Source organism: Frieseomelitta varia, unplaced genomic scaffold (assembly GCF_011392965.1).
Source record: "Frieseomelitta varia isolate USP_RPSP 00005682 unplaced genomic scaffold, Fvar_1.2 scaffold_333, whole genome shotgun sequence".
Lineage (NCBI taxonomy): Eukaryota > Metazoa > Arthropoda > Insecta > Hymenoptera > Apidae > Frieseomelitta > Frieseomelitta varia.
In genome coordinates, this window is record NW_025110072.1 from 76,562 (window position 1) to 89,886 (window position 13,325).

The 13,325-nt window shown below is 33.1% G+C and overlaps 2 protein-coding genes across 5 annotated transcripts in view; one reads left to right on the top strand and one right to left on the bottom strand.

Annotated features, from left to right (window-relative positions):
• Nucleotides 1–13,325, bottom strand: part of LOC122530237 — a 126,468-nt gene that overhangs the window by 39,887 nt on the left and 73,256 nt on the right. The window lies entirely within an intron of this gene.
• Nucleotides 1–13,325, top strand: part of LOC122530238 (atrophin-1-like) — a 119,030-nt gene that overhangs the window by 24,738 nt on the left and 80,967 nt on the right. The gene's annotated exons all lie outside the window — the stretch shown is intronic.

The window sequence follows — 13,325 nt, forward strand, 5'->3', positions numbered from 1 at the left end:
AAAAGAACGGAGTTTACAATTGTCGAGGATCTACGATCGAACTGACCGAATTTCTTGCATCTCCATCTGATTTTAATTTGTACTTAGATTGTAGAAGATTATAAATTAAAATGAGATAACATAAAGTAGATGGATGTACGTAATCACGTTTCTGTTTTGACGAAATTCAGCATTGATTTATTATATATTTTTTTTTTTTTTTTTTTGTACGCGTAAGAGAGGAAACTTGAGACCGATCGTTTCGACTGGTTCGATAACTCTGCTGTTAAGTATAAGAAAATAATTACAATTACAATCGCTGCATAACAAAAATCGTCTGTGATTATTTCTTTTTGGTTTCCCATTTTAGTGGTCTTCCACGATGCTATAAACACACGTCTATAAGAATTACGTAATACGATGAATATTCGGTTTAAAAAAATTGAAATATATATGGAACTGAAATCCAAATCATCATAAGCCTTTCAAACGAAAAATTACACGTATCAATAATAATTCTCCCATATGTTTCCACATACTCGAAGCACATAGGTGACGTTTTCTTCTAGAAAACTACACGATTTGATGAATAATAACTAAATAGGTATAGTCGATGATAATTCACCTAGGACCAAAGTTGGACCATTTAATGCAATTTAATTTACATGATCAGATTCATGTCTTTTAAACATTCTAGCTATGAAAAAGAATTTCCAAGGAATTGTTTAACATTTTTCTTGTTAACCGCTGTTACTTCCATTTAGCTGCTACAATTTTATAAAAATTGAAGTGTAACTGTAGTTGGGTCTCTGATGGATCGATTCAGAAGAGATGCGTATTAAACTCTTTACTGGTACCATTGGACATTCGAGACCGTAACAACTTGGGATTTTTAATTTTCGTTTCACTACTAATCTCAGTCACGGGAAATATAAAACATAAAAGGGAATTAAATATCCTACATTTTTGCAATTTAACACTGGAAACTACCGGACGATTCAAGCATAAAATTTCCATCGGGGACATTGAAATAAAAAAAAAAAAAAAAAAAAAAAAAAAAAAAAACAAAATAGAAAAGCTTTACAATACAATAGGGTAGCACAATACGCAAGCTTTTGTTTTACGAGAAATCATTTGAACCTCTAAAAATACATTGCTTCGCGTCTAACAAAAATTACAAATTGCTCGTTTTAAGCCACCACCACCACTTTGGTGGTTCTAGTATTGATGCAAATATAGTATAATTATTATTATTTATTATATATAAACATAATATAACTTGTGACATAAAGTTTTATTAACAATTATCTGCGATTCAACGATACTATTTAACCACTTGCGCTGTCCACTGATTGCGGACCATAACGAGCGACCAAATCGTATACAATAATTCGTCGCTTTCTTTTTTGAACTCGTCGGTGTGACATTGCTGGATAGGAATTATTGAGAACTTATTATTCGTTTGCCTACTGAATTATACTTAAATGTACTATTGCAATTTTCGGTCAAATATTCTCGACGTGCGTGACACGTCAAATTCCAGGCGCAAGATGTTAACCATTCGCGCTGGCAACTGATTTGCGGACCGTAACGAGCGACCAAACCGTATACAATAATTCGTCGCTTTCCTTTTGAACTCGTCGGCGAAACAAATAATAAACTGACCGCTTCTTAATAGTTTCTATTCAGTAATATGCCGATGGATTCAAAAAAAAAAAAGACGAATTATTGTATTTGGTCACTCGTTACGGTCCGCGAATCAGTTACCAGCGCGAAAAGGTTAAGAAACTTCTCACCGATTAGGAAACTACGGACAAACGTCGCGCAATGTCGAAGAGTGTTCAAAGGAGACACGGTTTTCGAAACACGGGAGAATGAGAACATGATAAACGGCAAACGAAAAATTTCGCCGAGAAACGGTGGAGATTTTCGGAAATTTGCGAACACCCTTCTTCCATTCGGGGCAGACCGAGGGACCAGCTCGTAAATAGCTGCCGCACTAGAGTCGTATGGGTTTCCCTTATCTACGTCAGCGTTTCTGCTCTCGCTCGATTACCTATGGTTCGCCTTCGCTTACGGACCATGCGAGCAATTTTCTTTTTTCCTTTGCTTTTCCTTCTCCTCCTCCTCCTCCTCCTCCTCCTCCTTTCGACAATCATCCACGCATAGGTGCAGCAGCTCGCCGATGTCGAACCGAACAACACGCCATATTCGTGCGTGTTCGCCGCGTTTCGGGCATCTCCGCGCCTCCTCGCCGCGGTTTTTCGCTCTTTCGACCTTTTCAGAGCCAAGAGATGTAAGCAAGCCGCGATGTTTGAGAAACGCTCGTAAAGAGTGGAGGAAACCTCGCAGCGCACCGTATCTTCTCTCGTCATTCTTTTTTTCCGTTTTTTTTTTTTTTTTTTTTTTTTTTTTTTACGGACCTCGAACCACCGGCTACAGCTGCTCGCGAAAGTGTTCTTTCTCGAACACGTACAGGGCTTGTTAGAAAATAGAACGCCTATACGGTGCAATTTCGTCGAAAGATTTTGTGGAAAGATTTGTGCTTTGTCCTCGTAGCTAGGTTAATTTCCTATTACGTTCTACAATCGGCGCAACTGTAAGATCGAACGATCTGCTAAATTAATCCGAAGCAAAAAAATACATATTTTCATATTCATTAGAGAAATAGCCTGATGGCTCGTAAAATACACGTGAACTTGTATTTCAATCTTTGAGACGAAGTCTATGCAAGATCAATCTTCAGCCATCTGCAATTATCAACTGTTTATTTACACCGACGTTGGTTATGGTACAATAAATTAAAGAGATTCGTTTGAACTAGAATATTCATTGGATTGTAACTTAGAATCGTCCGAATACTTGCGATGGTGTACATTGAAGCAATTATGTATGACAGTACTCTCTTATCTGAACCTTTATTATTTAAATATTTTAATGTTCGAATGTGAAATGAAATATTCATTAACTGGGAAATCATCTAGCTGACATTCTATTTGAGTAGTGTAATGTAACGTTATGATATTAATTAACGAAAATAAAGTTTCGCAGTAATAAATCATGATTTATAAGAGAGCAGAGGAATATATAGAATGGACGAGTGATTATAACTATTCTAAATATCTCTTTTGCTTTTGGGGGCTACGAAAGTTATAGAGCCATAATATGGCGTTAATGATTATTTTGTAGGTGAACAGGTTTCGACAGATTTCAAGAATATCTCTACTCTCATATGTTCATACATTTTCCAATGCATTAATCAACGCAATTCGATGTTCTGTGTAAAAAGAAATTATTAACCCGCGTGTTCAACAAAATTATTAGTTCGGGAGAATGTTTTTTCAATTCTGCACGATTAATTGGTTAGACATTTTATCTTTAATTTTACATAACTTGTAAATACAACACGAGCACAGGAACATGGTCTTTTTGCTTCTCATCTTTCATGCGACAGATTTTATAGAATTAAGATTAAAATACCTCTCAAATTTCTTTATAAAGTACTGTCGAGCATGGACTAAAAAGAAAAGAAAAAAAAAAAAAGAGTATAACTCTGTTTAGGAACAACGTAAAGTTCTCTCGTATCTTCGAAAGTAACAAAGATACCTGACGTTCATTCTGTGTACCTGTATGATTGTATAATGTATAATGCATGAAGTATTCAGAAGTTTCATTAACACTGTCATGAGTCACGATTGTCAGGATAATATTAGTAAGATTCGCAGCTACGAGATACTTAATGCAAATGTATATTTCATAGAAATCGCGGAAGCTCTTGGTACAGTAATTATCTGTTATATTAATAAACCTTGATATTCGCGTTCGTGATATGTATATGTTTAAAATGACCAATCACGCTGTACGTTAGTTTTTCTTTTTTTTTTTTTCACTAGACACAAAGTTTGCAGTGAATATTTCGTAACATCTTTGTACGTTTTCATGTTCGTAGTCACGTCTCGTTGTGCCAGCAATGAAATTTTAATGTTAGTGTGTTATGTAACACGCATGTATAAAAATGGTGAAATATAAAATATAAAAGTATTAAAATAGTTAAATATAAAAATAATATTGGTAATGGCGGAAAACCATAAAAAAAAGAGTTAAAATAAAAATTATAAAACAATTAAAACAAAAATACTATAATATAGCTATAATAATACTATAATAAAAACTATAATAAAGTTATAATAATACTATAATAAAAACTATAATAAAGTTATAATAATACTATAATAAAAACTATAATAAAGCTATAATAATATTATAATAAAGCTATAATAATACTATAATAAAAACTATGATAAAAGCTATAATAATACTATAATAAAAACTATGATAAAAACTATAATAATACTATAATAAAAACTATAATAAAGCTATAATAATACTATAATAAAGCTATAATAATATTATAATAAAGCTATAATAAAGCTATAATAATACTATAATAAAAACTATAATAAAGCTATAATAATACTATAATAAAAACTATAATAAAGTTATAATAATACTATAATAAAAACTATAATAAAGCTATAATAATACTATAATAAAAACTATAATAAAGCTATAATAATACTGTAATAAAAACTATAAAACAATTGAAACAAAAATACTATAACAAAAGTTATAGAGGATTGTTGTCATTAAGTTAAGTTGAGTCTGATTATTTAGCTAATCTAGAAAACTAAAAACGAAAAGTTTTTTTTAGGAAAAAAAAATAAACTCTTTTGAGGGATGGGTGGGGATTTATGAGAGGAGGAGAATTATTCGTAAATGAAAAGTCTGATCAAGGGGTACGAAAGAAAGAAAAGATTATAAGAGATAGAGCACAATATCGCAATGAATCAGGAAGAGCAATATAATTCTTTTCTACTAAATTTTCTATAAATTTGTGAAATCAATGAACAAGATTTTCACAGTTGATAAAGGACTGTCTCTGCAATACTTTTATAGTAATAACTCGAAAATCGTATTTGAATTGTGTCAGTTTGATACTGTTTTACGATACGAAAATTCGATGTATATTTAATTTATTTAATCTTTTAATTTATTTACTTTAATTAATTAGCATTCTCAACTATTCAATGTTACAAATTGCAGGACCAAATTCTTTTGTAACTCATTGTATTGATATAAGCATTTATGAAAAATTCATTTTCCTTCATTGTTCATAATTCCTCTTTCTTGCTTTTCTGTTTCTTTTTTTTTATAAAACGTTGCATCGACTGTGCAAGATCACGGTACAAAATTGAAACAACTCTACGAGCCAATAGTTCTACGCACAATTGAAGAGAAATGTAATCTATTTATTATTACTGTTTGCAACGAATCTACAAATCTATGCTATCTATGCTCCCACTGCAGGTGTCCATTAACTTTTTACCACGATTCGACACCAAGAGGCAAACATGGCAAACGAGGGACAGACGAATTGACTTTGGAAAAATTCAAATGAAAAAGCTCGACAGAAGAAAAATCGTCAGTGCGCTACCGGCACACTCGTCTTTTTAACCACCTTTTTAAGCTTCTCAAACTTCCCAGCGCGACAAGTGTCACTCGTTGAGAGCTCGTCCATCGTCATCGTTCGCTAAACGAAACTCAAACAACCGCGCCAGTTATCGTCGATTATCGGCTGTCCGAATTTTCTCCCGAATCGAGAAACAGCGGAGGGGATCGATGCGTTCCCTCGCGAATTTCAGGGGGAAGTAAATAAAAAAGAAAAAAAAAAAAAATAAAGGAAGAAGAAGAAGAAACGTAGGAAGGCAGTATTTTCCGGCGTTAATGAGAAACGTATCGAGCCCCATTTGGCGTGGAACGCGATAACGAGCGTTCAATGAGTCACTCCGCTTATCGAAAGCGAAACAAATTGCGAGAAGGTACAACGGAGACGTTCAACAGTTGCATACGTACTGAGTATGACCCGTTCGTTCGACTTATTCTCTGTTTAGGCGATCGTCTTATCTTTGTTAAAAACGCAGTGATACAGCCGCGCGAAGTAAGAGACGTTTATAAAAGGCGATATAAATATATACTCGGTGGACTGGTTTTCGGTGGAGGGATATGGACGCTAGCTTCTTTCAATATGAAAAAGAAAAAAAGAAAATAAAATAAAATAAAATCCTCGTACTGCACTTATTGTACTTTTAAAAATACACGAGTGAGTTTTAAAAACTATTTATATTATCGATTCATCGATTTGATGAAAGAGCGAACCAAATATATGCATAATATCGCGATCAAAAAATGTTAGAAGTAAAATATATAAATATATAAAAATATATAAAATATATAAAATATATGAATATATAAAAATATATAAAATATATAAATATATAAAAAATATAAAATATATGAATATATAAAAATATATAAATATATAAAAATATATAAAATATATGAATATATAAAAATATATAAAAATATATAAATATATAAAAATATATAAAATATATGAATATATAAAAATATATAAAATATATAAATATATAAAAATATATAAAATATATAAAAATATATAAAATATATAAATATGTAAAATATTTCAAGTTTAAAAATGTTGTATATTCTATGTTAAATGAAAGACACGCTTGTAATAATACACTCTACAACGTTTAAACGTAATTTTAAAAAAGAATTTAGATATACCATTTTATCAATTTGCTATTACTACTTTTGTTTCGCGGAGTACAAATATATTATTGTACGACCAAAGTCCATTACGTAGATTGCGGACCTTTATGCAAATTTTTTTTTTTTTTTTTTCTTTTAAATACAATCGAGATTTTTTTCTTATTTTGTGAAAATAATCTTAAAAAAAGTAAGATTCATCTGTCAAATGTTGAGTATTTGATAAATTTTTGTGCACCACGCGTGCTTTGTTTTCAAATTCTTCATAAACGCGCTATCTGTTACTTAAATTTTTAGTAAAATTGGGGAGAAACAGTTTAATTCGATCAACCATTTTTTATCCATTCGTGTGTCATATTTATGCATTTTGCATATCGTTCAGATAAAATCCGCTTGTAATAATACATTCTGCAATGTTAATCTAAGTTTGTAAAATAGATGTTACATTTCAATAGATATTACGAAAATACGCATAGTATTTTTAATATTTAACATTAGAATTAGCAAAGTGGTCGAAATTTATAGCTTTTGTTGAACAATTTATAGACGTGGTATATTTTTAAAGATCTAAATAATTTTTCGTAATAAAATATACGAATAAAAGCTTGTGTATTTTCATATTTCTCTATTTTCTTTTGTCTTCAATGTCTCTTCAATGAAAATTTGCTTATATATGTTTAACCGTCAATTCTGATTTTACAGTCCTTCGTATTCCATGCTTTCGAAGTATAAAACTTTAGAAAAAAAGAACTGGTACTATATTTCGCCAATATTTCACTGACTTTTGTCGTATGTTATTTTAGTAAAAATTTAAGTGATCCTAATTTAATATCCAAATCGTATAACAACTTTTCTCTGTATGTGACGCGATGTCCAATTTTATTAAAAATACTTTAGTAAAAATTTAAGCGATCCCAATTTAATGGCATAATAATCCCAAATTGTAACAGTTACAGCTTTTAATCACTTACGACGCGATTTACCGATCGATCTGACGAAATCGTGATTTGAAATTCCACACGTCGAGTTATCCGCGCGAAAAGTGAAACTGAAACGAGAGAAAGAGGCAGAAAGACAGCGGACGAAGAAGAGGAACGAACAAACGAAGGAAAGGGGGAGGGAGAGAGCCGAATCACGTGGGGGGGCAGTCGCGGACGCGGTCTTATTAAGACCGCAATTAGGCCGTATTACCGAATTACGTTACAATTGAGAATAACGAACGTACGCGGTAATAAATTACAACGGCTCGCGTAATCATTACCTCGAAGTTTCGTGTAACAGCGTTCCCTATCAGTTTACATTTGACTTTAATTGCATCGCGGCGGCACGACGATGGCGGGCGGGGGCTTTTTGGAGCTGGCTCGCCTCCGAACGGTCAGATAGTTATAACGATCCGAATAATTAAAACGCACTTTTCATAAATTAATATAATAATGCCACTCGTTTCCCAGACGAACGAGCGTTTAACTATGATCGTCGGTGAAATTTAAATTGGAACCTTGGCCCCCTCCTTTCCCACGGACAACTGTTCGTTTCGTTTCGTTTCGTTTCGTTTCGAGCCGATAAATTACACGACTGACCGCGAACGATAGTGAAGCGGAAAAATTTCGAAGTTTCCCATTGGGCAGAGAGGCATAATGAAACGAAGTGAGACCGAAGTGTAAAAGTTGATGAAAAAATCAATTTTCTCATTTTGACATCGCTTTTTAACCTCTTGCGCTAGTAACTGGTTCGCGGACCATAACGAGTGACCAAACCGTAATACAGTAATTCTTCTTTTTTGAACTCATCGGTACGTCAGTCGATAGAAATTACGAAGAGGTAATAAATTTATTATTATTGTTTTGACTGGGTTATATTTCAATATACTTAAAATTGTGAAAATATTGCAATTCTCGGCCAAATATTAGGCGCAAGAGGTTAATACGTTGATCCCTAAAAGGTCCACCAACCTCGAAAATGAAAACATTAATATAAAAGAATTTTAGTTAAAACACGAGAGTTTTAGATATTTTATGCTTGTCAAATAATTTGATTGGCCATGGCGGTTAAAAGTACAGTGATCAGTCACAGTTTAGCCACAGATTTCATACTTGATGATTGGAGACTTTTTACGTGGTGATCAGACGGATACCGGAATCGATGTTTTGGGGTTTTCTCTGCGATATTTCATTTATTTTAATTTATCTTAGTTATTTCAAATATTATTGCCACACTATACCCCGTGCATAAATAATCGAACGTTTAAATGCAATTTCGTTGGAAGCGCGATAACTTTGCTACGTTTCTATAGTCACGATCGACGAACGTTCTTCTACCGTTTATTTTCGAGTTTCGTATACATTTTTTTACTAAACAGCCAGTTACTCGTGATACTCGTATATTTCAATCTAAAATTCTAAAATTTCAACGATCTCGTGCACTTAATGCTCTGCGGCTTGTACTAAATTATAGTAGTCTATATTACATTACCCAATCTTGGAGAACTTAATTTTATCTTCGATTATCTTTCTACAACAAGAATTATTCAAATGTATTCAAATGAAATGCAAAATATAAATTAAGAAGTAAGCAAGGAAAATATAAATAAGAGTTAAGTACCGAGCAGATTATTATACATGCATACGATCTCTCAAAGACTGAAACTTTATTTTCAATTGTAAAATGGTATGAATATGTATATGCTTAATCCTTCAACTTATGCAATGACCTTACATTTGGAATGATTTTTCATCAAATCGTCGATTACACTTGCGAATATTTATAAAAATTCTAAACTATTGAATTATAATATTACTAAAAATTCGTCGATGAAAGGTCGAAACTGTTCTATAAAACCAGAGGAATATAAATCATCGTCTCTTCCTTTTTCAATCAAATATTCTTTATTTTGAAACGATACACGAGGAGAAGGACGTCGAAGAGAAGATTCCGAGTGTCTGAAATTTCACAACGCATGAAATTATTTCCTTCCATTCTTTCTCGAACGATAGATAACGAAGGAACGAAAGATAGTTCGTGGTTAGCGTGTAACGACGCATCTCATTGTCAGTCGACGCGATGACACGCGTGTGCGTGCAGAGACACGGGCTAAAAAAACGTGCATCGAACGCAAATTCGATATAGGGTGGGCCAAAGGTTCCTTCCTACCTGTATTTTTTCTCTCTCTTTTTTTTTTTTAACAAAGCATCAAAGTACAAGAAAAAAACTAATTTCATTAATTTTAAATGGAATCTAAAATTGCGGATTTATTTTAATAGTGATTTTTAGCCCACCCTGTATATATGTTCGCAAGATGCACGTGTAATGCCTGAAAGACAATCGTGTCTTGCGTTTATCAGACGAGGCAGAAGCTAGTATCATTCTTCGAGCAGGCCCAATGCAAAATGAAAGAGTTCTCCGACGCGAGCGTTTCAATAATCTCGCGATTGTTAACTTCGATTAACCAATTAAATTCTAACTGATCTGCGAAACGAGTTTTATTGTTGTTCAATTTTTTCGAGTTGCTGCACGTTCATTTACATTCGGTTATTTTAAATACAGCGAGGAGTATCGATGGCGTTTCTGGCCAATATTTATGCGAAGTATAAAATTACAAATTAATATTATGTACTTTAAAAATTCAATAACCTGACATCCTACGATCATTAGAATGCAGATTATGCATTTATGAAGAATTTGAATTGCGCATTCGAAAAAAGGAGCACACGTAACGCACGAAACTATATGAGAATTGCAAAGCAGACTTCTCGTGGTAATATTCGAAGCATAAAACAGATATTTAATTACTTAAAAATTCTTTGACGCTCGTGAAAAATGCGAATCACTCGTTGCGAAACTTTTGCGCAAAAATCACCCGTACCAATTGACAATAGACAATACAAAGAGTACGAAAAAAGGAGATATCGTATCTCACAATGGGCACATTTTTATATATAAATTTTCTCCCGTGCATTGGCGTGCGAAAAAAAAAAAAAAAATGATAATAATGGCAGGTACAAGAGTAAAAATTCTGCAAATCTGAATTTAATCGCGTATTTCATTTCTCGCGATGATCTTTAGTTCCACGGTTGATTAACGTACCGCAAGTTGCAACTGCAGATACTTATATATTTATGGAAAATTTCTAATACACAAAAAAAAAAAAAAAAAAAAAAAAAAAACGCGCAGAACGCTGCATACATTATGCAAGAATATGCAAATGATCGGAGGTAAAGCATTCATTAATACGATCTGGTATGAATGCAATAAATCAGTATTAATGATAGAATCTATCCTTTTAGTCGTGTTTATAAAAAAAACTTGAATTTCCATAAACACTCGCGACTTTATAATTTTAGATATTCCATCGCGGCCACAGCAGTTCTCATGACTCGATAAACTATAATGAATTTTTTATACGCGCCGTGAGAGCAGCGAAGTGACTTACATCGCGAATGATTCTCCGACAGCCTATAATCTAGCCGAGTTGCTTGAAACGCGCGTCTGCATCGCGCGCTTTAATCTATTAACCGGTTAAAAGACGAGTCAGCTTGTCATTTCGAATTGTCATTTCGCTTGAAACGCGTATCTTCATAGCAATAATTTATTTTCTTTTTTTTTTTTTATCACGTCGTTTGCTGCGAATTCTCAACAGGAACGAATATATATGTGCGTTCAGAAGTTCGGATGAGAGGAATTTCAATGATTTCACTCGTGACATCGATATCTCCCAGTATCGAAACTGTGGTCAACTGTACTTGAAAATGAAACGTGTGGTATTTCTTAAATTTTTTAAATTCTATTTTTACATTACATTGATCACAGTTTTCGGAAATATCAACATCGTAAATTAAATACTTGAGAGAATCAATATTTCTCTTATAATTCTGATATACTTAAACTTTTTTACTCCATTTTGAGAGGAAATGTACTATGCAGGAAAAAGGAAATCATATATTTTTCACTTAAGACACGTGAAAAATCGAGCCTGGAAATATGTCAAATATATATTTAAATTTGAATTTTAAACTGACAAGGCAGAAAGATACTCTGAAAAACAGGTGAAACATGCAGAATAAAGTGTTTCTACTTAATCATTTTCTTTCTACATACAGAATCACGTGTCAACTTGTCACACCACGCAGAGTTGTCTTACGATTGAAGGGATTAAGATTGATCTAACTATAATTGACCAGTCATCGACAACTTTCAATCATTTCTAATTAAAATAAATAATAACACAGTTTCATAATTGGAAAAAAAATTTACTACTTACGAGGAAAGAAAACCATCTGATTCAGAGATAATATGGAGTCTTTCGCCGATCTGAAATTGATTCTCGATCGATAAAATTCGCCGGGACCCTCGATAAACGCGTAATGGCGGCATTTACGATTAGCGGTGCCGGTTATTCGCGACGATTGCGAGCACAAACGTGCAACTTTTCTCGTAAATTTCGCGAACGTTTAATCTCTTACGGTACGATCGCCGACTAAAGTCAACAACTACCAAATCCGTACATATGGACGCACCTCGTTTGTTAAAAGTCCGCAGCCACTAAATTAATAAAACGATTTTTCATTCTTCGAACAAGATTTAAAAATTATTTCTTTTCAATATTGGAAACACATATATAACATATGTATATCAGGTTTCATTTTACCATTGACGAATATCCCATCGAAGAACTTCAATTTCATCATTCGTCGCTTCAGTGTGTTCATCGTGCTGATTCACGATTTCAACTGGAAATGATCAACACTTATTATTCATTATCACCATATTGTTACTGTTGTTAACTAACATGATTTGTAACTGCTGTTATTAGCTTCTTTTTTTTTTTTTTATGTAAAGAAATCTTCGAAAAATTCACTTTCTGTAAAAACAACTGTGATAAACTAACCTAGATACCAAAAATTACTAACCTAACCTATTGCACCGCTGTTTTCTCTAATTCATCATTAACTTCTTTGTCTACGCCGGGAAATTTTTAAAACACTCATTGCTACTTTCCGGGCGAAACTACTGTCACAAATTTATTACCACTAGCGCGTAATTTTCTCTGCTAATCTCTAAAATTCTCTAAATATACTGTTTCGACCGGTTTGGATTTGTTTTCGTCGTTTCATTAAACGCGCGACAATTATGACGTGTTTAACCTCTTGCGCTGGAATGACGTGCTATTATTTGCAATAATTTCTTAGTTTTAGGTATAGTGAAATATAACCCAGGCAAAGCAAATAATAAAATTATTTCTTGGTAATTTCTATCCAGTAATCGACGAATTATTCTATACGGTTTGGTCACTCGTTATGGTCCGCGAACCAGAAAAGGGTTCAACCACTTGCGCTGGCAACTGATTGCGGACCATAACGAGTGACCGTATATACAATAATTCGTCGCTTTCTCTTCGAACTCATCAGTATGATACTATTCAGGAGTGATAAATTTATTATTTGTCTTGCCCGTTTCGTTGCGATTAAATATACTTGCGGCAACCGATTGCGGACCATAACGAGTGACCGTATATACAATAATTCGTCGCTTTCTTTCCGAACTCATCAGTATGATACTATTCAGAAGTAATAAATTTATTATTTGTCTTGCTCATTTCGCGTTGCGCTTAAATATACTTAAAACTGAAGAAAAATATTACAATTTTACAAGAAAGTTCTCGACGAGCACGTCATTCAAGCGCGAGAGATTAAGACGCGTAGCTCTAAGAAGAAAAAAAA